We start from the raw sequence: 26414 nt of genomic DNA on the forward strand, positions 1-26414 counted from the left end.
TGTTGTTCCCTCTTGGCTGGAAGCAGAAGTCTTCCTCTTGTACTTCTTTTGTACACAGTGAGAGTAATTTTCTGATGTTTACAATAGAAAACACTGGATAAAACACTACCTTGCGTGATTAATGTGAAGATTAAATGAGAGAACACACATGTATGCTCAGGATAGTGTCAGCACTGAACAAGTGTTCAGTTAATGTTGATGTACTTGTCAGCATTTGCTGTGTCAACAAACAACCTCCACACCTCAGCAGCTTACAATAACAAACACATCTAGCTCACGGGTGTTCTGGTCTACTGGTCTTTATCTGTCATGACTTGGCTGTGCTTAGCTCCCCTTGAGCACCAAGCTTTCTTATTCTGGGATGCAGACTGACAGTAGCATCATCTAAGAAGACAAGAACATGAGACCAAATAAATCATGAGATGCATTTAATGTTTCTGCTCTGATGTGGTGCCTGTTGCATCCTCTCACATTCGATTGGCTATCCTAAAGTCAATGGAATACCACTATACTATACTCCATCCTCGGAGAGTTCTGGCAAAGAAGAGAGGTATGATTCTCTTACAGAAGAGGGAGCTGATGGTGATGGTGGTGGAAGTCGCTCAGTCATGTCTGACTGTTTGTGACCCCATGGACTGTAGCCCTCCAGGCTCCTCTGTCCATCGAACAGTTTTCTCCTCCCCCAAACTCCAAGAGCCTTTATTTCAGGGCCTTCCACTTGACAATGACTTACAGGCGGTTTTGCAACAGGTCTTCAGTTTAACTTCTATTTATCTACCATATGGTTTGAAGACAAAGGAGCTCAGATTTTCTAAGGGCCTACCTTGTGCCAGGTCCCTTTCATGGAGCAGCTATTCTAAACCTTGTGATGGCCTCACCAGGTTGCTCTGTTTCACAGGTGAGGAAATAAACATACAGAGAAGTTAAGTGACTGTTCAAGGTCACAAAGCTAATAAGTGGCAGAGTTGGGGTTTGAACTCAAGTCTGTGTGTGCTTTGGGTTATAATTATTTATTTTTGTTTCATAATAATTATTTTGGGCCCTTAGTGGGATTTTTTGTTCCTGGAAAGCAAGGACTGCATCTTGTGCTTCTTTGGTTCATCCATAAAGATCAATACAGAGACTGAACACTGTTTAGGTGCTTAAAAACATTACTAAATGTATTTATAAAGAGAGAAGCAGGACTCCCCTGGTGGTTCATAGTGGTAAAGAACCTGCCTGCCAATGCTGAAGACATGGTTGGATCCCTAATCCGGGAAGATCCCACATGCCTTGGAGCAACTAAGCCTGTGTGTCCCACCTACTAAGCTTGTGCTCTAGAGCCCACAAGCCACAACTATTGAAGCCCATGCTTATAACCTGTGCTCCAAATCAAGAGGAGCCACCATAGTGAGAAGCCCACACACCACACCTAGGGAGTAGCCCCAACTCGCCGCAGCTACAGCAAGTCCTGTGCAGCAACAAAGACCCAGCCCAGACAAAAAGAAATCAATTAAAAAAACAAATTTTTTTAAAGGGCAAAGCTAATGACTCAGTGCTCCTTGAGTCCTGAAAAACATACCAGGTGTGGTTCAGGAGAAAGTATTTCTCCTTTCTGCTCTCATCCCTTGGTGGTCTAATCCTCATTGCTGGCTGAGGGCATTGTGGGGATGAGAGGATATGATAAATAAGGCTTTGTCAGGGCACAGAAGGAAATCCACAAAGCTGTGGAGGTAGAGGGAAAACACATTTACTGTGTGTCTCTGTGCTGGGTTTTACCATTTATTATCTCATCAAAGGCACATAATATCTTATGGGGTCAGATTTCTTAACCCCATTTAACAGCCAAGTGAAAAGAGAAAGTGAAAGTCTCTCAGTCATGTCTGACTCTTTGCAACCCTATGTACTATACAGTCCACGGAATTCTCCAGGCCAGAATACTGGAGTGGGTAGCCTTTCCCTTCTCCAGGGGATCTTCCCAACCCAGGGATCTAACCCAGGTTTCCCACATTGCAGGCAGATTCTTTACCAGCTAAGTATCAGACAATAATAAATAATTTGGAATCTCAATACAGGTCTGACTGACCTCAAAGCTCTGATGGTTGCCTCTACACCCCACTACTGACATGGATAGCACCCCCTCTGTTGAGAGAAAGCCAGGTCAAGCCATCACTGAGGCTGGCTGGCCTTGAGCACATGGGGATTGAATAACTGAGAATATATTCCACCCACACAACTAAAAGTTACCCGCTTCACACTACCTGATCCATTGCCACTGGAGACTTTTTATCAGCTATTACCTGTGTGGTAGTCAAGCAGTTCATCTTTTTCATTGAACCATCTCATTATGTTCTTGACATAGTCTCTCATTCTCTCTGAAAATAAAATGGTTTAAGATGAAAACTGCAATTACAGTGCCATCTATTAAAAGGACCTGGGATTCCTGCAGTGTTTAAAAGAATATGTAATTGCTGATTAAAGAAAACCATGCTATTGGTCCAAATGATTGATTAAAAGCAAATTTGGAGGAATTTTCTGTGCACCATCATGGACAGGCTCACACCCTTTCTCCTGGAGCCAAAGTGATCTGTGCGAGGCTCAGAGAGGTTAATAACTTGTCCAAGGTCACACAGCTAGCGTTCTTCTGACATAGGAGGATGTACATTTGAAATGTATTATCCAGGGACCTGACACAGTCTAGAGTATGTAAGATTCTTGAAGGGTTCAGATGATTTCATGGGAAATGGTGGGCTTCCCTGGTTCCTATATTTATCATCTTGTCCCTGGACTTTGGCAATTTATTTATTCATTTTTAAATATTCATTTATTTGGATGTGCCAGGTCTCAGTTGTGGCACATGGGATCCTTGATCTTTGTAGCAGCATGCAGGATCTGTAGCTGTGGCATGTGGACTCTTAACTGTGGCATGTGAGATCTAGTTCCCCAACCAGGGCCTGAACCCAAGGCCCTGCATTGGCAGCACAGAGTCTTAGCCACTGGATCACCAGGAAGGTCCCTTAGCAGTTTAGGCTCCTCTCACTCACCGCACTCCCTTCCCACAATGTTCTCCAAATAACACCTTGAGAGACTGTGGCAATCATTATTGGTTGCCCACCAAAAAGGCTCCCCCATCCTTTTGGCATTACCAGAATGATAGTTTTGTAACAATATATCCAGTATATTGTTATATACTGTAACAATATATCCAGTAACAATATATCCAGTTTGATAGGTTTCAGCTTCTCCTTGCAACTACACACATAAATAAATAAGTCTTGTGTTTTACTTCGGAGAAGGCAATGGCACCCCACACCAGTACTCTTGCCTGGAAAACCCCATGGGCGGAGGAGCCTGGTAAGCTGCAGTCCACGGGGGTCGCTAAGAGTCTGACGCGACTGAGCATCTTCACTTTCACTTTTCACTTTCGTGCATTGGAGAAGGAAATGGCAACCCACTCCAGTGTTCTTGCCTGGAGAATCCCAGGGACAGCGGAGCCTGGTGGGCTGCCATCTCTGGGGTCGCACAGAGTCAGACAGGACTGAAGCAACTTAGCAGCAGCAACAATCTTTTACTTAGTAGATTTGGTTTGCTGTAAGTGTATGAGTACAAGGATTCTGAAACTATTTTCTATGTTTTAGATCTGAACAAATAAATGAATATACTAATGTTGGGAATCAGAGTTCTCACTATGGAAGAACCAAACCTGAAATGCAGTAAAGCAAGCAAAGCCCCACAGACTTTGATGGGAATTAGAGACTGGAGCATGACCCTTTGGGCTTCCCTGGTGGCTCAGGTGGTGAAGAATCTGTCTATAAAGCAGGACACCCGGGTTCCTATTCTGTGTGGGGAAGATCCCCCAGAGAAGGGAATGGCAACCCACTCCAGTACTCTTGCTTGAAGAACTTCATGGACAGAGGAGCCTGGTGGGCTACAGTCTATGAGGTCGCAGAGAGTTGGACACGACTGAGTGACTAACACTTTCACGTCACTGTATTTCTAGCTTTGCCCAGTGAAAGGGCCTTGAAGTGTCGACATAATTGGCAATGAGCACACTCCAACACACAGTTTTTGTTTCTGAAAAGCATTCTTGGACTTCCTGATGATTCAGTGTTTAAAGACTCTGTGCTTCCAAGGCAGGGGTGCAGGTTCAATCCTTGGTCTGGAAACTAAGCTCCCACAGGCCATGTGGCATCTCTCATTAAAGGTAATTTTTTTAAGTAAATAAAAATTTAAAAATAAAGAGCATTCTTTGTTTAAAAAAACAAACAAACAAACACCAGCGGTCCTTGAAGAAATGGCTGATTCAAGGACTGGGGCAGGGAAAGTACAAGGTGAGTCTGCAACATGGGCTGTGACAGAAAATAAGAAATATTAATAATAGGAATAGATCAAAAGTACAAGGAGACACCCAAAGGCAGTAAGCATCCAAATGTATGACAGTTATGGGTTGTAACCAACGGAATATATTAATAATAAGAATCTGTAAGTTCATCCAAGTCTGTACATATATGCACTAGGGGCAGCTCTCCCCTGCTGTAGAAAAATGCAGAAGAAATGACGGTTTTAGAAAACCACTGTTTTGCTACCATCCTAGTATAGTAAAAGAGCTGGGCAAAAATTATCAAGGGATGCTGAAACATGTGGTTGAAAGTCTAATGAGGAGCAAGATATTTAAAGTCTCAACAAATCTCTCCACCAAGTAATTATTAATTAGAAAAGGAAAAATAGGAACTTGGCAAGCACCCTTTTAATAAAATAATCAAAGTTAACACCACCAATAATGGGACAAATCAACCTTGCTGCCTCCTTATATTTTGCACTTCTGTGGTGTTCTGGCCCAAAGTACTTAACCTAAAACTAATAATGAGGAAATATCCAGACAAACCTAGATTGAGCGGTATCCTACAAAACAATCGGCATGACTCTTAAAAATGTCAAAGTTATAAAAGAAAAAGAAAGGGTAAGGAAATATCCCAGATTAGAAGAAGCTAAAGAGACCTGACAACTTAATGTAACATACAACCTTGGATTGGATCCTGGACCAGAAAAAGGTTTGTTATAAATTATAATATTTGGACAATTATCATACAGATTATAGATTAGATACTAGTAGTTTTTAGCATTAAAATTCCTGCTGTTCTGTGGGTCCATCAAAGAATTTTTTGTTTGGGACTTCCCTGGTGGTCCAGGGGTGAAGACTCTGCATTTCACTGCAGAGGGAGTGCAGGAAAACTGCTCCTGGTCAGGGAACTAAGATCCTGCATGCTGCTCAGTGCAGCTAAAAAAAAAAAAAAGACTATTTTGTTTTTAGCAATTATTAATACATAGGAAAGTATTCAAGGATAAAGGAGCGTGATGTATGCAACTTACTCTCAACTAGTTCAGAAAGAAAAATTATGACACAAACATGGCAAAATACCAAAAACTGGTGAATTGTGGTACAATAGAGATGGCCACACCCTTACTGCTACTCTTCTGATTGGGTTGCTTGTTGTTTAGTCACTCAGTCGTATCTGGCTCATTGTGACCCTGTGGACTGTAGCCCACCTTGGAGCTCCTCTGTCCATGAAATTCTCCAGGCAAGAACACTGGAGTGGGTTGCCATTTCCTTCTCAAGGGGATCTTCGTGACCCAGGGATCAAACCCACCTCTCCTACTTTGCAGGCAGATTCTTTACTACTGAACCACTGGGGAGACAGACAAATTCCTATCTTTAAATCTGAGCTGGTCTTAGTCAGTTGTTAGACCACCAGGCTGGTGGGAAGCGACTCTGGGACTTCCTTGACTATGTTATGAGAAGCTTTGCCCTTTTAGTCTGGGCCTCTTGGAAAGCTCTCTCCAGGGCCCTTGAGCTGCTATAAGATATCTAGCAGCTCCCTGAGACCGTCACACTAGAGAGGCCATGCATAGGTGCTCCTGTTGACACTCCCCACTCAGCTCAGCCTTGCTGCTCTCCCCACCAAGGTGCCAGACTTGTGAGTGAAGCTCTCTTGGATTCTCTAGATCATTCCGTCCACCAGCTAAATAGCATTCCATGACCTCTGTCAACACCGCATGGAACAGAAATCACCCAGCTGAGCTCTGCCCAAATTCTTGACACAGAAAATCATGATACCTCCTATAATGGTTGCTGTTTTAAGCCACTAAGTTTGGCAGCAGTTTTCTTTTGTTTTGTTTTTAAACACAAAAACAGATAACTAGCACTAGGGAGAGTGACTTTTTTTAAGAGGGCATTCTTTGTATTGTTCTCACAGCTTTTCTGTATGTTTGATATTATTTTTAAATTAAAAAAAATTTAGGGCCATCAGTTCACGGTTAAGATGGGTGTGTATTTTTGCTTAAACCAGAAGCTCTTTTTTTCTCAGCAGGAAAATCATTTAGCAATTCCTTAAATCTATGCCAACTTCTAGACCCAAATTGAACTTTTCGAGTGAAACCTGGTGAGTCAAGACCACAAAGGGGTTTGTTGAACTTTGATGCTGAATGTGGAAACCAAAACTCACAAAGTGGAAACACACCTGTTACATGTCTCACTTCTATGCTCCATCACCGTGGATCCAACAGCCTCTTCTCCTTCTCCACCAGATATGTCAACAACACTTCAACTCATCATGTCCTAATCCTAACTCACAGTCTCAGCAACCTAAGCCCCAACCCTCACTGAAATAAAAAAACAATAAATACGTAAATCCCTAGTCCTCCTTTAGTGTTTGCTATGTCAGAGAGTGGCTGCTCCATTCCTTTCCAAAATCAGAACCAGAATCTGAGACTCATCCTTGTTGCCGCCCTTGCCTTATTCTCCATCTTCAGCTGCACTGGTTTTGCCTCTTGATATTTCTCCCATTTATCCTTTTCAAGCCAGGTCACCATCACCTTTCACCTTCTAACCACTCTCCCTGGATTTAATCTTGCCCTCTTGAGAGTCCAATCTTCAGTTTCCTGGGCAGCAGCCACATTTAGAATACAAATCAGATTATATCACTTTCCTGCTTAAAAACCATTCAACGCTTCCTTTTGTTCTTGGACTTCCTGCAGGAAGCCATAAAGGAAAAGTTTAAATTTAACTAGGAAAATGTATAAAAGAGGCTAAAAAAGAACACACATAAATGATCATAAAGCAGGCTAAAAACAAAGAATAAATTGGAGGGAAATATTCGCAACATGATGTGAGTAACAAAGAGCTATAGTCCTCATTATATAAAAGACCTAACAAATCGACACAGAAAGGATCAAATTCCAATAGCAAAATGGACCTGGAACACAACAATTTAGCTCACAGTAAAGAGGAAAATGGCATAGAAATACACAGAAAAGATGCTCAACTGCACTCATCATTAAATAAATATGAAACTAAAGAACAAAAATGTTACATTATCAGGTTGACATAGATTCATAATTTTGAAAACACAAAATGTTGGGTTTCCCTGGGAGCACAGTGGAATGTGCCAATGCAGGAGACATGGATTCAATCCCTGGTCTGGGGAGATCCAACATGCCAGCAAACAATGAAGCCTGTGCACCCCAGCTATTGAGCCTGTGCTCTAGGGACCAGGAACAGCAACTAACGAAGCCCACACACTCTAGAGCCTGGGCTCCACAACAAGAGAAGTCATCATAATGAGAAGCCTGCTCCCTGCAACTGGAGAGTAGTCTGCATGTGGCAACAAAGACCCAGCACAGCCAAAAACAGTACCCAAATTTACAAAAAGAAAGAAAACACAAAATGTTGATGAAGGCATAGTGCTCAGTTGAGTCTGACTCTGTGGCCACATGGACTGTACCCCACCAGGCTCTTCTGTCCATGGGATTTCCCAGGCAAGAATACTAGAGTGGGTTGCCATGCCCTTCCCCAGGGGACCTTCATGACCCAGAAATTGAACCCAGGACTCCTGCATTGCAGGCAGATTCTTTATCGTTGAAACTCCTTGGGAAGCCTGATGAAGGTATAAAGATTCAGACAACTCTACACAGTTTGTATAATCTTTCATGAAAAGATGGGTTGAATAAAGGACAGAAATGGTAGGGACCTAACAGAAGCAGAAGATATTAAGAAGAGGTGGCAAGAATACACAGAAGAAATGTACAAAAAAGATCTTCAAAAAAAAAAAAAAAAGATCTTCATGACCCAGATAATCACGATGGTGTGATCACTCACCTAGAGCCAGACATCCTGGAATGTGAAGTCAGGTGGGCCTTAGAAAGCATCACTATGAACAAAGCTAGTGGAGGTGATGGAATTCCAGTTGAGTTATTTCAAATCCTGAAAGATGACACTGTGAAAGTGCCACACTCAATATGCCAGCAAATTTGAAAACCTCAGCAGTGGCCACTGTTTTCATCCCAATCCCAAAGAAAAGGTCAGTTTTCATTCCAATCCCAAAGAAAGGCAATGCAAAGAATGCTCAAACTACCGCACAATTGTACTCATCTGACACACTAGTAAAGTAATGCTTAAAATTCTCCAAGCCAGGCTTCAGCAATATGTGAACCGTGAACTTCCTGATGTTCAAGCTGGTTTTAGAAAAAGCAGAGGAACCAGAGATCAAATTGCCAACATCTGCTGGATCATGTAAAAAGCAAGAGAGTTCCAGAAAAACATCTGCTGCTGCTGCTGTGTCACTTCGTCATGTCCGACTCTGTGCAACCCCACAGACGGCAGCCCACCGGGCTGCTCCGTCCCTGGGATTCTCCAGGCAAGAATATTGGAGTGGGTTGCCATTTCCTTCTCCAGTGCATTCATGCAATAAAGTTCTGCTTTATTGACTATGCCAAAGCCTTTGACTGTGTGGATCACAATAAACTGTGGAAAATTCTGAAAGAGATGGGAATACCAGACCACCTGACCTGCCTCTTAAGAAATCTGTATGCAGGTCAGGAAGCAACAGTTAGAACTGGACATGGAACAACAGACTGGTTCCAAATAGGAGAAGGAGTACGTCAAGGCTGTATATTGTCACCCTGCTTATTTAACTTATATGCAGAGTACATCATGAGAAACGCTGGACTGGAAGAAGCACAAGCTGGAATCAAGATTGCCGGGAGAAATATCAACAACCTCAGATATGCAGATGACACCACCCTTATGGCAGAAGTGAAGAGGAACTAAAGAGCCTCTTGATGAAAGTGAAAGAGGAGAGTGAAAAAGTTGGCTTAAAGCTCAACATTCAGAAAACAAAGATCATGGCATCCGGTCCCATCACTTCATGGCAGATAGATGGGGAAACAGTGGAAACAGTGGCTGACTTTATTTTTCGGGCTCCAAAATCACTGCAGATGGAGATTGCAGCAATGAAATTAAAAGACGCTTACTCCTTGGGAGGAAAGTTATGACCAACCTAGAAAGTGAAGTCGCTTAGTCGTGCCGGACTCTTTGTGACCCCATAGATAGTAGCCTGCACCAAGCTCTTCTGTCCATGGGATTTTCAAGGCAAGAGTACTGGAGTGGGTTGCCACTTCCTTCTCCAGGGAATTTTCCCAACCCAGGGATCAAATCCAGGTCTCTCACATTGTAGACACACAGTTTACCGTCTGAACCTAGATAACATATTAAAAATCAGAGACATTACTTTGCCAACAAAGGTTTGTCTAGTCAAGGCTATGGTTTTTCCAGTAGGCATGTATGGATGTAAGAGTTGGACTATAAAGAAAGCTGAGTGCCGAAGAATTGATGCTTTTGAACTGTGGTTTTGGAGAAGACTCTTGAGAGTCCCTTGGACTGCAAGGAGATCCAACCAGTCCATCCTAAAGGAGATCAGTCCTTTAGGTGGGTGTTCATTGGAAAGACTGATGTTGAGGCTGAAACTCCAATACTTTGGCCACCTGATGGGAAGAGCTGACTCATTTGAAAAGACCCTGATGCTGGGAATGATTGAGGGAAGGAGGAGAAGGGGATAACAGAGGATGAGATGGTTGGATGGCATCATCAACTCAATGTATGTGGGTTTGGGTAGACTCTGGGAGTTGGTGATGGACAGGGAGGTCTGGTGTGCTGTGGTTCATGGGGTTGCAAAGAGTCAGACACGACTGAGTGACTGAACTGAACTGAAGTAATCCTTATGATGAGTTGTTTAATTTATGATAAGCTGTTTAATTTATAATAGCCTATTTCTCAATAGTCATTATACATAGTTGTGAATTCTTGCAAAATAAGCAAAATATATAACCTACAAATTGTTTTCAAATATAATGAACTCTGTATGAATAATAGCATTACAAGTAATACATTGTAGAGATATTTAATTAAATATTTATTGATCTCAAATTTGCAGTTTCCCTGTGTCAGGAAGCTAATCTATACTGTTCAGTGCTCAGACATTTTCCTAGGCCCCTGATGCTAAGCTATGTCTATAGAACATTTTAATGGTAAAAGGGCCCTGGACAAATATATCCAGAGGACAATTAGATAATGCCTTTCAAAATTATAAATGTGCACACTTTTCACCAAGAAATTCTTCAGAAGTGAATTTATCCTATACATATACTCACACACGTGCCCAAATATGTCTTTATAAGAGTGTTTCTGGCTGCAATGTTTCTAACAGTGAAAAACAGTAAAAGCTTAAAATATCCATCAATCAGAGATTGAGTAAATGCATAATGTCACATCCATGCATTGGGGTACCATGAGGCCCTGGAAAAAACCTATGTGTGTCCAACTGTGCTGACATGGAGAAGTCTCTACATGTGTTGTCCAGTGGAACAAATGAAAGTGTGAAATACTGCGAGTAAAACCCCATCTGCCTTCCCCTCATATACCCATTGTTTCTTAGAAATATCTATACAGTATATTAGACGTATGTTTGTGAAATTGTTCTAGAAGCATATATGAGAAACCTTGACAATGGTCATCTCTATGGCCTGGGGCGGGGACAGGGAGAGTACACCGAGGTTTTGACTATAACTCATGAGTCATTTTCTTAATGACTTAACAAAAGGGTAAAAGGGGTAAAAGAGGGAGGAGAAGGAAAAAACAAATTCCTGAACTGGACCACAACAGGTTTCCCGAGCTGGGGATCCGGCAGAGGAACTGAGAACACCCAGGGACTCTGATTTTGAAGGCCAGTGGATTTGATTTCAGAACTTCCACAGGACTGAGGAAACTTGGAGGGCACAACAAAACCTTGTGTATACCAGGACCTAGGAGAAAGGACAGTGTCCTCACAGCAAACTGAGCCAGACTTGCCTGTGAGTGAGAGTCCCTGGTGGAGGAGCGGGTTGACAGTGGCCTGCCTCAGGGTCAGGGGCACTGACCGCAGCAATGCTGGGAGGTGCAGCATGCTGGCATAAGTCCTTTTGGAAGAGGTCACCATTACCCCTACCATAGTTTGGCCTCAGGCCAAGCTACAGTGAGGAAACACAGCATCACTCATCAGCAGAAAATTGGGTTAAATATTTACTTAGTGTGGCCTTGCCCACCAGAGCAAAACCCAGATTCCCCCACAGCAAGTCCCTCCCATCAGGAAGCTTCCATAAGCCTCTTATACTCATCCATCAGAGGACAGACAAAATGAGGACTATAATCAGAGAAAACTAACCAAACTGATGACATGCGTCACAGCCTTGTCTAACAATGAAACTATGAGGCATGCCCTGTAGGACCATCCAAGACAGACGGGTCATGGTGGAGAGTTCTGACAAAATGTGGTCCACTGAAGAAGGGAATGGCAAACCATTTCAGCATTCTTGCCTCAAGTATGAAAAAGCAAAAAGATATGACACTGGAAGATGAACTCCCCAAGTTAGTAGGTGCCCAATATGCTACTGGAGAAGAGCAGGGAAATAGCTCCAGAAAGAATGAAAAGGCTGAACCAAAGCAAAAACTATGCTCAGTTGTGGATGTTTATAGAGGTGAAAGTAAGGTCCAAGGCTGTAAGAACAGTATTGCACAGGAACCTGGGAAGTTAGGTCCATGAATCACAGTAATTGGAACAGGTCAGACAAGAGCTGGCAAGAGTGAGCATTGATATTTTAGGAATCGTGAACTAAATGGATGGGAAAGGGTGAATTTAATTCAGATGACCATTATATCTACTACTGAGGGCAAGAATCCCTTAGAAGAGATGGAGCAGCCCTCATGGTCAACAAAAGAGTCTGAAATGCAGTACATAGGTGCATTCTCAAAAAGGACAGAATGATCTCGTTCATTTTCATGGCAAACCATTCCATATCATAGTGACCCAAGTCTATGCTCAAACCACTAACGCTGAAGAAGCTGAAGTTGGAACGGTTCTATGAAGACTTACAAGACCTTCTAGAACTAACACCCAAAAAAGATGTCTTTTTCATCATAGGGGACTGGAATGCAAAGTAGGATGTCAAGAAATACCTGGAGTAACAGGCAAGTTTGGCCTTGGAGTGCAAAATGAAGCAGGGTAAAAGCTAACAGAGTGCTCCCAAGAGAACACACTGGTCATAGAAAACACCCTCTTCCAACAGTACAAGAGACGACTCTACTCATGGACATCACCAGATGGTGAGCACCGAAATCAGATTGTATTCTTCGCAACTGAAGATGGAGAAGCTCTATACAGTTAGCCAAAACAAGACTAGGAGCTGACTGTGACTCAGATCGCGAACTCCTTACTGCAAAACTCAGACTTTGATTGAAGACAGTAGGGAAAACCACTAGGCCATTCAGGTGTGACCTAAATCAAATCCCTTACAATTATACAATATAAGTGACAATTAAATCTGATAGGCAGAGTGCCTGAGGAACTATGCATAGAGGTTTGTAACATTGTTCGGGAGTCAGTAACCAAAACCACCTGCAAGAAAAAGAAATGCAAAAAGGCAAAATGGTTGTCTGAGGAGGCCTTACAAATAGCTGAGAAAAGAAGAGATCAGATCAGATCAGATCAGTCGCTCAGTCGTGTCCGACTCTTTGCGACCCCATGAATCGCAGCACGCCAGGCCTCCCTGTCCATCACCAACTCCCGGAGTTCACTCAGACTCACGTCCAACGAGTCCGTGATGCCATCCAGCCATCTCATCCTCTGTCGTCCCCTTCTCCTCTTGCCCCCAATCCCTCCCAGCATCAGAGTCTTTTCCAATGAGTCAACTCTTCGCATGAGGTGGCCAAAGTATTGGAGTTTCAGCTTTTGCATCATTCCTTCCAAAGAAATCCCAGGGCTGATCTCCTTCAGAATGGACCGGTTGGATCTCCTTGCAGTCCAAGGGACTCTCAAGAGTCTTCTCCAACACCACAGTTCAAAAAAGAAATGAAAGGCAAAGGAAAAAAGGAAAGATATATCCATTGAATGGAAAGTTCCAATGAATACCAAAGAGAGATAAGAAATCCCTCCTAAAGTGAACAATGCAAAGAAATAGAGGGAAACGATAGAATGGAAAAGACCAGAGACCTCTTTAAGAAAATCAGAGATACCAACAGAACATTTCATGCAAAGATGAGCACAATAAAGGACAGAAACAGAAGATATTAAGAAGAATAACAGAAGCAGAAGATATTAAGAAGAGGTGGCAAGAATACACAGAAGAGCTACACAGAAGAGCTACACAAAAAAGCTCTTAATGACCCGGATAACCATGATAGTGTGATCACTCACCTAGAGCCAGACATCCTGGAATGCGAAGTCAAGTGGGCCTAAGGAAGTATCACTATGAACAAAGCTAGTGAAAGAGATGGAATTCCAGCTGAGCTATTTCAAATCTTAAAAGATGATGCTGTTAAAGTGCTGAACTCAATATGCCAGCAAATTTGGAATACTCAGCAGTGGCCACAGGACTGGAAAAGGTCAGTTTCATTCCAGTCCCAAAGGATGTTCAAACTACTGCAAAATTGAACTCATTTCACACACTAGCAAGGAATGGTCAAAATCCTTCAGGCTAGGCTTCAACAGTATGTGAACCGAGAACTTTCAGGTTTACAAACTGGATTTAGAAAAGGCAGAGGAATCAGATGTCAAATTGTCGACATCTGTTGGATCATATAAAAAGCAAGAGAGTGCCAGAAAAACATCTACTTCTGCTTCATTGACTAAGCTAAATCCTTTGACTGTGTGGATCACAGCAAACTGTGGAAAATTCTTCAAGAGATGGGAATACCAGACCACCTGACCTGCCTCCTGAGAAATCTGTATGCAGGTCAAGAAGCAACTGGACATGGAATAATGGACTGGTTCAAAATTGGGAAAGGAGTATGTCAAGGCTGTACATCAATGTGACAATATACATATTGTTACCCGGCTTATTTAACTTATACAGAGAATACTTCAGGCAAAATGTCAGGCTGGATGAAGCACGAGTTGGAATCAAGATTTCCAGGAGAAATATCAATAACCTCAGATACGCAGATGACACCACCCTTGTGGCAGAAAGTGAAGAGGAACTAAAGAGCCTCTTGGTGAAGTTGAAAGAGGACAGTGAAAAAAACTGGCTTAAAACTCAACATTAAAAAAACGAAGATCATGGCATCCTGTCCCATCACTTCATGAAAAATAGATGGGCAAACAATGGAAACAGTGACAGACTTTATTTTCTTGGGCTCCAAAATCACTGCAGATGGTGAGTGAAGCCATGAAATTAAAAGATGCTTTTTCTTGGAAGAAAAGCTACGACCAACCTGCTGCTGCTTCTGCTAAATCGCTTCAGTCGTGTCCGACTCTGTTCGACCCCATAGATGGCAGCCCACCAGGCTCCCCTGTCCCTGGGATTCTCCAGGCAAGAACACTGGAGTGGGTTGCCATTTCCTTCTCTAATGCATGAAAGGGAAACGTGAAAGCGAAGTCGCTCAGTCGTGTCCGACACAGCAATCCCATGGACTGCAGCCCACCAGGCTCCTCCGCCCATGGGATTTTCCAGTCAAGAGTACTGGAGTGGGTTGCCATTGCCTTCTCTGATGACCAACCTAGAAAGCATATTAAAAGGTGGAGACATCACTTTGCCAACAAAGGTCTGTCTAGTCAAGGATGTGGTTTTTCCGGTAGTCATGTATGGATGTGAGAGTTGGACCATAAAGAAAGCTGAGAGCCAAAGAACTGATACTTTCTAACTGTGGTGTGGAGAAGACTCTTGAGAGTCCCTTGGACTGCAAGGAACAAACCAGTCAATCCTAAAAGAAATCAATCCAGGATATTCATTGGAAGGACTGAAGCTGAAGCTGAAACTCCAATACTTTGTTCACCTGATGGGAAGAACTGACTCACTGGAAAAGACCCTGATGCTGGAAAAGATTGAAGGCAGGAGGAGAAGAGGATGACAGAGGATGAGATGGTTGGATGGCATCACCAACCCAATGAACATGAGTTTGAGCAAGCTCCGTTAGACGGTGAAGGACAAGAAAACCTGGCTTGCTGCAGTCCTTGGGATCGCAAAGAGTCAGACATGACTGAGTGACTGAAAAACAACAAAACTGGAACACCGAGTTCGAGTGATCAGATCACAGTTTGTGCACTTTCATGAGCTTAAAGTCTTCATCTTGTACTCCGTTCCCTCCTGGTCCTCTACAATCTAGCTCACCTGGGTCTCTCCCTCCTGCACATTTCCAATTCCCTCTCCCATCTCTGAGTCTTCACACATGCTTTTCCTTCTTCCTGGAACTAGGCCCATTAGCACACACACTTCATTAAGTTTTACTCTTCTTTCTGATGATTTCTCATTCCCGAGGGAGGCCTTCCCAGACCTCTCAGACTGTACCAAGCACCCTGTTATTCACTCTAGTAACTTCCTATGCTTTAACTCAGGGCATAACTTTTAATCACAGTTTCAAATCCTATACCTGGGTGTTGTTTCATGCCTGGCTCCCTTAGTAAGTCACTGAGAATCATATTTCTGTCTTCAGAACCTTGTCTGACAAACAGTAGGTGCTCTGTAAATATTTAATGAGTAAATGAAGCTTCTACCCAGGGGAGGGGAGGGGGGTGGGGGGGTGTCTTCCCTTGTGGAAGCATGGCCTTGTTTACCAAACATGGGCCGTCTCTGTTCTTCCAACGTGATATGAGCTAAAGAATTTGCCTTCGGGGCTTCCCTGGTGGCTCAGTGGTAGAGAATCAATCTGCCAATGCAGGAGACACGGGTTCAAACCCTGATCCAGGAAGATCCCACGTGACCTGGAGCAACTAAGCCTGTGTGCCACAGCTACTGAAGCCTGTGTGCCCTAGAGTCTGTGATCCACCACTAGAGAAGCTACCACAAGGTTGCGGTGCGAAGCCTGAGCACCGCAACCAGAGAGTAGCTCCCACTTGCCGCAACTGGAGAAAAGCCTACGCAGCAGTAAATACCCGCCACAGCCATAAATAAGTAAATCAAGTTTTAAAAAACATTTGTTTTAAAGAATCTGCCTTCATCACAGAAAAGCATTCCACAAAAGGCTTCCTGCTCAGCATTGTTGGAACACACAAGAACGAACACTTTCTTGTGGAAAAGCAGAAGGGCTGTCAAAAGGCCTTTTTATATCTTAGATTTTTGTTGATGTCATGGTTTTTAGAATTCAGCAAAATGAAAATTTCATTTTAAACTGGGCAGTATTTTGTCAGATGTATGTTTGCTGCTGCTACTGCTGCTAAGTCGCTTCAGTCGTGTCCGACTCTGTGCGACCCCATAGACGGCAGCCCACCAGGCTCCTCTGTCCATGGGGTTTTCCGGGCGAGAGTACTGGAGTGGGGTGCCATTGCCTTCTTCGAGATGTATGTTTACAAAGCTTAAAATAAATTTAAAAGGAACAAGTATATGGACAAAGAAAGAAAGGATATTTTCACTGCCAATAGGGCCAAAGGACTTGATCCTTCCAGAGAAAACAAAACTTCAGAAAAATGTACCAAAAAAAAAAAAAAACCAAAAACGTCTGAAGACACTGAAGAATGAACCAAAGCAGGAAGATTCTGAGGATGAATCTAAGAAAAAAATGAGTGGCACAAGGTGAGTTACACATATTTATGGGTATTAGCTTTAAAGTAAGCCTAAGTCAGCTCCACATGAGGTAGGTAAATCTCTGCTAGAAAGCCTGCACTTTTGGGCCTGAAAAAGTAGAAGATAGAGTTCAGGGCAACTAGCCACTGAAAACTGAAGGCAGATCCTGTAAAGGAGAGAGCTGGGGAGAGGAAGTCCCAAATTCAGTGCCAGTCTCCACTCACATCTCTAGAACCACTGACCCATACATGCCTAGGGCAGACAGTGAGCAGCCTCATCGGGGAAAAAGAAGTGAACTGAGATTTGAGCTACTACTCAAGAGAGGGATCCAACAAAGGTAATCATCTGCTAAGAAACAAATGAATAAATATACAAACCAGAATCTTGAGTCTCTACAAAATAAGGTGCACAACGTTGGGGATACAATCCAAATGTATTTGAAATATGAAGGTCAGGAGAATTTAGCCCATTATCAAGAAAAAAGACCTACCTTGAGATAACTCAGATATTCAAATGAGCATGTAAGGATTTTAAAAGCAGCTGTTATAACTGTATGTTAGAACTCTACACAAACTCTTCCAGCTTATTCTAGGAGCCAGTCCAGCATCACCCTGATACCAAAGCCCAAGACATGGCCAAAAGAAACCAACAAAAACCACAGACCAATATGAACATAAACAATCCTTTAAAAAATGAACATATTTAATGCAACACTCTATTAAAGAAGAGATCACTGCAGGGGCTTCCCTGGTGGCTCAGTGGAAAAGAATGTGAGTGCCAATGCAGGAAATACGGGTTTGATCCATGATCTGGGAAGAGCCCATGTGACATGGAACAACTAAGCCCATGTGCCACAGCTACTAAGCCTGTGCTCTAGAGCCCAGGAATTACAGCTATGGAATCTACCTTCCCTACAGCGTGTGCTCCTCAGCAAGAGAAACCACCACAAAGAGAAGCCAACCTACCTCAACTAGAGAGAGTAGCCCCCACTCTCCACAATCAGAGAAAATTCTGTGCAGTAATGAAGACCCAGCACAGCCAATAAACAAAGAAATAAAATTATATATATATATATATACACACATATATATATAAAGAAGAGACTACATCACAACCAAGTCAACCAAGTGAGGTTTATCCCAGGAATATAAGATTGGCTGGACATTCAAAAGTCAATCAAGATCATTCACAACATCAACCGGTTAAAAATAAAAACCACGTGATCATCTTAGTAGATGCAAAAAGCATTTGAAAATTCTTTTTTTTTTTAACATTATTTAGGATAAAAATGCTCAACAAATCAAGAATTAGAAGGGGACAAAAGGAAATTTCACAACCTACAGCTAAACTCATTTGTTGCTGTTCAGTCGCTCAATTGTGTCTGACTTTTTGTGACCCCATGGACTGCAGCATGTCAGGCCTCCCTGTCCATCATCATCTCCCAGAGTTTCCTCAAACTAATGTCCATTGAGTTGGTGATGCTATCCAATCATCTCATCCTCTGTCATCCCCTTCTCCTGCCTTCAATCTTTCTCAGCATCAGGATCTTTCCCAATGAGTCAGCTCTTCATATCAGGTGGCCAAAGTATTGGAGTTTCAGCTTCAGCATCAGTCTTTCCAATGAATATCCTGGATTGATTTCCTTTAGAATTGACTGATTTGATCTCCTTGAAGTCCAAGGGACTCTCAAGAGTCTTCTCCAACATCACAGTTCAAAAGCATCAATTCTTTGGCACTCAGCCTTCTTTATAGTCCAACACTCACATCCATACATGACTACTGAAAAAACCATAAATTTGACTAGACAGACTTTTGTTGACAAAGTGATATCTCCGCTTTTTACTATGCTGTCTAGGTTGGTCATAGCTTTTCTTCCAAGGAGCAAACATCTTTTAATTTCATGGCTGCAGTCACCATCTGCAGTGATTTTGGAGCTCAAGAAAATAAAGTCTTTCACTGTTTCCATTGTTTGCCCATCTATTTGCCATGATGTGGTGGGACCAGATGCCATGATCTTCGTTTTTTGAATGTTGAGTTTTAAGCCAGCTTTTTCACTCTCCTCTTTCACTTTGATCAAGAGGCTCTTTAGTTCCTCTTCGCTTTCTGCCATAAGGGTGGTGTCATCTGCATAGCTGAGGTTACTGATATTTCTCCTGGCAATCTTGATTCCAGTTTGTGCTTCATCCAGCTGGGTATTTTGCATGATGTACTCAGCATATGTTAGATAAGCAAACGCATACCTTTGGTAAAAAAAAATTGAAGTCTTTCCTCCACGAATGGGAACAAGAATGTTCACTCTCATCATTCCTACCACTCTCATCATTCCTACCAACATCATACTGGAGATCCTAGCAAGAGCAATGAGGCAACAAACAAAAACAAAAGTCATTTAAATCAGAAATAAAAAAACAAAACTATCTTTATTTGCCAACGACATGATCATCCAGGAAAAAAAATCCCAAAGAACCAACAAAGAAATCTATTAAGTCTATTAACTGAGATAAGTGAAATCAGAAAACACAAAGTCATAATACAGAAATCAATTGTATTTTTACATATATTAATGATCAATTGTACATTGAAATTTATAAAATAGTGCCATTTATAAGAGCATAAAAAAATACATAGGGACAAAATGTTTAAAGAATGCACAAGATTTGTATGAGAGAGAGTAAAGAGGACTTAAATAAACAGATACACCATCTTCATAAATTAAAAGTGTCATTACTAAGATTCAGTTTCCTCAAATTGATGTATAGACTGAATACAATCCCAATCAATATTACAGGAGGCTTTTTTAAATTGACAAGCTGATTCTGAAATTCATATGGAAAAACAATGAATCTGTAATAGGTAACCCATCTAAACAGCTCACATTACCTGGTTTTATAACTTTCTATAAAGCTATCATAATTCAGACAGTGTGAAATTGGCACACACATAGATCATACAGACATATGGAGCCTAGAAATAGACCCATTCGTATATAGTCAATTATTCTTCAACAAAATTATTAAGGTAATTCAATGGAGAAAACACTATTTTTAAAAAACAAACACCAAAAACAGGACCATGATCTTAAACTTGCACCAAATACAAAAATCAATCCAAAATGAATCATAGAGTTAATGTAAAATATTTCTGACTTAACATTTAGGCCAAGATTTCTTTTCTATTATATTTAATTAAATTAATTAATCAACTTATTTATGGCTGTGCCGAGTCTTCGTTGCTGCTCAGGCTTTTCTCTAGTTGCTGAGAGTGGGGACTAACTGTGCAGTTGCGTGCACGGGCTTCTCATTGTAGAGTTTGCTCTTGTTGCAGAGCACAGGCTCTAGGGTGCACAGGCTTTGTAAGTAGTTGCAACACAAGGGCTCGCTAGTTTTGGCTCCTGGGCTCTAGAGCACAGGCTCAATAGTTGTGGCTCAAGGGTTTAGTTGCTTCTCAGCATGTGGGATCTTCCAGAATTAGGGATTGAACCCATGTATCCTGCATTTGGCAGGTGGATCCTTTACCACTGAGCCATCAGAGAAGTCCTAAGCCAAAAGTCTTTTCCTAAAAGAGAGCACAAAAAGCCTGAACCCTACAAGAAAAATCGGTCAATTGGACTTACTCAAAATGAAAAGTTTCTGTTCTTTGAAAGACTGTTAGGATTACGAAAAGACAGGACTGCCCTGATGGTTCAGATGCTAGGACTCTGTGCTCCTAATGCAGGAGACCAGGGGTTCAAACCCTGGTCAGGAAATGAGATCTCACATGCTGCAACCAAAGATCCCTCATGCTGCAACTATGACACGGTGTATCAATAAACATTAAAAAAAAATCATGACAAGACAAGCCACAATGCAGAGAAAATACATGCCACATACATATCTGAAAAGGGACTTATATTCAGAATTTATGAAGAACTCTCACAGCTCAATAATAAGAAAATAAGTAAATCAGTTTAAAAAATGGGCAATAAAATTGGTATCTGTGCACAAATACAGAATGTTAATAGAAGCATAAATCAGCCTTTTTTATACTTAAGGGAAAATAAAGAAGGATCTTGGAGATCATTATTTAATGGTAGAAAAAGCACACGCTGAGTGGGGACACTCAATGGGGTGTGTGTGTGTGTGTGTGTGTGTGTTGTGAGCATCCAAGGTCACTAGAAGGTCAAGATGCTAAAACAGCTTCTCTCCTATGGCTTCCCTCCTTTCATTTGTGTGCATATTTTCTCTTTATGCTGTCAGACCTCCTCTCTGGCTCTGCCGCTAGGATGCTCATCATCCCTCCTACCCTTGCTGGGGTTGCCTTTGCCTCTTTATCTTCATCCCTTCCTTCTTGGGGGCTTTACATCAGCTACCAGCTCTCTGACTGGAGCTGCTGTATTCCTCCCCGTGTCTATGGGGGAGAGGCCTGAGTCACTGTGGAGCATGCCTGGACTGTAAATGCTGCCAATTAAAACCAATAACAGGGCTCCTGAGATAAAAAGCAGCACCTGTACAGAGAACAGCTGCTCTTTATGCTTTTAAGAATGCTTCCATATCTATTATCTCACTTAAGCCTTAGGACTGTCTTGCGCAGTGGGATGAGAACTCCTCACTTCACGAGACGGAGACTTTGGCCCTAAGGGCCTTCTTTACTGACATGAAGTGAGCAAGCAGGTTGCTCACAGGATGTCTGATGTCTCATGGGAGACCAGGAGCCCTGAAATGAGCACAGACTTTGGAACCAGAAAAACTCAGATATGAGTTGACTTCTACTGGCTGGCCATGTGACTTTAGACAAGACACTTACCTTCTCTGAGCTTTCATTTCTTGTGCTCTGCTGTGATAATACTACCTGCTGCCCAGGGTTATTTTGTTGTTGTTACGTTGCTAAGTCTTGTCTGACTCTTTGTGACCTCATGGACTGCAGCATGCCAGGCTTCCCCATCCTTCACTATCTCCTGGAGTTTGCTCAAATTCATGTCCACTGATTTGGTGATGCTATCCAACCATCTCAATTTATGATGATCAAAAGCACAGTGAAGATAAAATTCTACAAGGAACTCGTTTGATGTCTTTTTCTGTGAAGACAAATCTGCTTATTATTTTTTTCCTTTGGGAGTGTCTTTCCTCACTTGTTTTATTTGAAATATTAAAATCTAAACATTCAAAGCCTCATATTATGTATATAATTAAAAACAGAGGGGTTTCCCTGGTGGTCCAGTCATTCAGGCTCTGCGTGTCCAGTCTTGGGGGGATGTGGGTTTGGCCCATGGTCAGGGAACTGGGAGTCTGCAATGCTGCACAGTGAGGCCAAAAAAATAAATTAATTAATTAAAGTGGAACTATTTCCCCTCCACCAGTTATTTGAAACTGTTTGCTTCTTTCTTCATCTTACCTTTCTCCAGTCCCTCCCTCTGTTCACAAGATCTCTTGTGCTTGAGTCTAACTTGGAAAAAATCCACCAAAGTAAAGGGAGCCCTGATACACTGTTGGTAAGAATGTAAATTGGTACAGCCACTATGGAAAATAGTTTGGAGGTTCCTCAAAAAATTAAAAATAGATTTACCATGTGATCCAGTAATTCCACTTCTGGTATGAAACTGTTTACCTCAAATTGGGACTTGACCGCAGTGGCTGGAACTCAAACCAGGCCAAAACCCACTGTCTTCCCACTGAGGTCACAGACCTGGATTCAGAACCTAATGAAGCTCAGGTTCTTGACGTCTCATTGCAGAAAGAAATCAGTGAGAAACAAAGTCATAGGTAAGAAGTGGATTTATTCAGAGTCAGAGAGAAGCACACTCTTCAGATAGAATGTGGGCCATTGCAGAGGATGAGTGTGGTGCCCCAAAATGTGACATAGTAAGTTCTTATGAGCTGGGTAATTTCAAAGGCTCCAAAATCACTGCTGAAAGTGACTGCCACCATGAAATTAAAAGATGCTTTTTCCTTGGAAGAAAGCTATGACAAACCTAGATAGTGTTTTAAAAAGAAGAGACATCACTTTGCCAACAAAGGTTTGTCTAGTCAAAGCTATGGTTTTTCCAGTAGTTGTGTATGGATGTGAGATGGACCATGAAGGCTGAGCACCAAAGAACTGATGCTTTTGAAGTGTAGTACTGTAACAGGAGGGAAAGGGTCAGGGCACAACTTTTGAAAGAATGACATAGCCCAAGGACACAATGATTAGAATCAAATGGGACCAAGATGGTGGACAAGACTAGACCTTGATCATCAATCAGCAAGCTAAGTGACACACCCAGGGGTGCCATGACAGTTCCAAGGCATTGTCAAAAGACCAAGGAGGGAGTGGAGGCCCAGTTCCTGGAAATCTCCACCCCCTCTCCAAAAATAGATGGAAAAATCCTCCCACTCATTCAGATCAGATCAGATCAGTCCCTCAGTCATGTCCTACTCTTTGTGACACCATGAATCGCAGCACGCCAGGCCTCCCTGTCCATCACTGACTCCCAGAGTTCACTCAGACTCATGTCCATCAAGTCAGTGATGCCATCCAGCCATCTCATCCTCCGTTGTCCCCTTCGCCTCCTGTCCCCAATCCCTCCCAGCATCAGAGTCTTTTCCAATGAGTCAACTCTTCGCATGAGGTGGCCAAAGTACTGGAGTTTCAGCTTTAGCATCATTCCTTCCAAAGAAATCCCAGGGCTGATCTGCTTCAGAATGGACTGGTTGGATCTCCTTGCAGTGCAAGGGACTCTCAAGAGTCTTCTCCAACACCACAGTTAAAAAGCATCAATTCTTCAGCGCTCAGCCTTCTTCACAGTCCAACTCTCACATCCATACATGACCACTGGAAAAACCATAGCCTTGACTAGACAGACTTTGTTGGCAAAGTAATGTTTCTGCTTTTGAATATGCTATCTAGGTTGGTCATAACTTTCCTTCCAAGGAGTAAGTGTCTTTTAATTTCATGGCTGCAGTCACCATCTGCAGTGATTTTGGAGCCCAGAAAAATAAAGTCAGCCACTGTTTCCACTGTTTGCCCATCTATTTGCCATGAAGTGGTGGGACCAGATGCCATGATCTTTGTTTTCTGAATGTTGAGCTTTAAGCCAACTTTTTCACTCTCCACTTTCACTTTCATCAAGAGGCTTTTGAGTTCCTCTTCACTTTCTGCCATAAGGGTGGTATCATCTGCATATCTGCTGCTGCTGCTGCTAAGTCGCTTCAGTCATGTTCGACTCTGTGCAACCCCATGGACTGCAGCCCACCAGGCTCTCCCGCCCATGGGATTTTCCAGGCAAGAGTACTGGAGTGGGATGCCGCTGCCTTCTGAGGTTATTGATATTTCTCCTGGCAATCTTGATTCAGCTTGTGTTTCTTCCAGTCCAGCGTTTCTCATGATGTACTCTGCATATAAGTTAAATAAACAGGGTGACAATCTACAGCCTTGACGTACTCCTTTTCCTATTTGGAACCAGTCTGTTGTTCCATGTCCAGTTCTAACTGTTGCTTCCTGACCTGCATACAAATTTCTCAAGAGGCAGATCAGGTGTTCTGGTATTCCCATCTCTTTCAGAATTTTCCACAGTTTATTGTGATCCACACAGTCAAAGACTTTGGCATAGTCAATAAAGCAGAAATAGATGTTTTTCTGGAACTCTCTTGCTTTTTCCATGATCCAGCAGATGTTGGCAATAATCTCTGGTTCCTCTGCCTTTTCTAAAACCAGCTTGAACATCATGAAGTTCATGGTTCACATATTGCTGAAGCCTGGCTTGGAGAATTTTGAGCATTACTTTACTAGCATGTGAGATGAGTGCAATTGTGTGGTAGTGTGAGCATTCTTTGGCATTGCCTTTTTTTGGGATTGGAATGAAAACTGACCTTTTCCAGTCCTGTGGCCACTGCTGAGTTTTCCAAATTTGCTGGCATATTGAGTGTGGCACTTTCACAGCATCATCTTCCAGGATTTGAAATAGCTCAACTGGAATTCCATCACCTCCACTAGCTTTGTTTGTAGTGATGCTTTCTAAGGCCCACTTGACTTCACATTCCAGGATGTCTGCCTCTAGGCCAGTGATCACACCATCGTGATTATCTGGGTCGTGAAGATCTTTTTTGTACAGTTCTTCTGTGTATTCTTGCCATCTCTTCTTAATATCTTCTGCTTCTGTTAGGTCCATACCATTTCTGTCCTTTATCGAGCCCATCTTTGCATGAAATATTCCCTTGGTATCTCTAATTCTCTTGAAGAGATCTCTAGTCTTTCCCATTCTGTTGTTTTCTTCTATTTCTTTGCATTGATCACTGAGGAAGGCTTTCTTATCTCTTCTTGCTATTCTTTGGAACTCTGCATTCAGATGTTAATATCTTTCCTTTTCTCCTTTGCTTTTCACTTCTCTTCTTTTCACAGCTATTTGTAAGGCCTCCCCAGACAGCCATTTTGCTTTTTTGCATTTCTTTTCCCTGGGAATGGTCTTGATCCCTGTCTCCTGTACAATGTCACGAACCTCATTCCATAGTTCATCAGGCACTCTATCTATCAGATCTAGGCCCTTAAATCTATTTCTCACTTCCATTGTATAATCATAAGGGATTTGATTTAGGTCATAGAGGAGCTACCCCTTGCCCCGAAGCCCGAAGCCAAGGGCGGCGGTGGGGAGGAGCAACCCCATGACCAATCCCACTCATTAACATATGAAATTACCCAGCCTATAAAAACTAACCATGCCACATTTCATGGCAGTACTCACCCCTCTGTATGGCCCATACTAAGTGAAGTGAAGTTGCTCAGTCATGTCCGACTTTTTGAGACCCCATGGATTGTAGCCTACTAGGCTCCTCTGTCCATGGGATTTTCCAGGCAATAGTACTGGAGTGGATTGCCATTTCCTTCTCCAGGGGATCTTCCCCACCCAGGGATGGAACCCGAGTCTCCCACATTATAGACAGATGCTTAACCATCTGAGCCACCAGGGAAGTAATCAGGGAAGTATGGCCCATACTAAATCCACTTCTTAATTATCACTTTGTGTCTCTCTGAATTCTTTCTGTGATGAGACATCAAGAACCTGGGCTTCATTAAGTCCTGAAACCAGGTACTATGGGTTTTGGCTGAGTTTGAGTCCCAGAACATGGATTCAAATCCCAATCTGAGGTAAATGGTTTCAGTATTGGAGAAGACTCTTGACAGTCCCTTGGACAGCAGGGAGATCAAACCAAACAACCCTAAAGGAAATCAATCCTGAATATTTATTGGAAGGACTGATGCTAAAGCTGAAGCTCCAATACCTTGGCCACCTGATGGGAAGAGCCAACTCATTTAAAAAGATCTTGATGTTAGTAAAGATTGAGGGCAGGAAGAGAAGAGGGTGATAGAGGATGAGATGGTTGGATGGCATCGCCGACTCAGTGGACATAAGTTTGAGTAAACTCTGGGAGATGGTGAAGGACAGGGAAGCCTGGCATGCAGCAGTCCATGTGTTGCAAAGAGTCTGACCTGTCTGAGTAACTGAACAACAACAACAATTTCATAGGCTAATGAATGGGAAGATTGTTCCACCTATTTTGGGGAAGGCGTGGAGATTTCTAGGAACTGGGCCACCGTACACTCCTTGGTCTTTTAACAGTGTT

At 42.5% G+C, this 26414-nt stretch overlaps 1 long non-coding RNA gene across 1 annotated transcript; it reads right to left on the reverse strand.

Moving 5' to 3' along the window:
- Positions 1-283: 283 nt before the first annotated feature.
- On the reverse strand, positions 284-21744 carry LOC112447002 (uncharacterized). Its single transcript, XR_003035028.2, has 3 exons — positions 21625-21744; positions 2280-2354; positions 284-384 (listed from the first exon to the last, which is right to left on the reverse strand). It is a non-coding gene; the product is annotated as an uncharacterized lncRNA (long non-coding RNA).
- Between the last annotated feature and the right edge of the window lie 4670 nt (positions 21745-26414).

The sequence above is a fragment of the Bos taurus genome, chromosome 1, assembly GCF_002263795.3.
Source record: "Bos taurus isolate L1 Dominette 01449 registration number 42190680 breed Hereford chromosome 1, ARS-UCD2.0, whole genome shotgun sequence".
Classification (NCBI taxonomy): Eukaryota; Metazoa; Chordata; class Mammalia; order Artiodactyla; family Bovidae; genus Bos; species Bos taurus.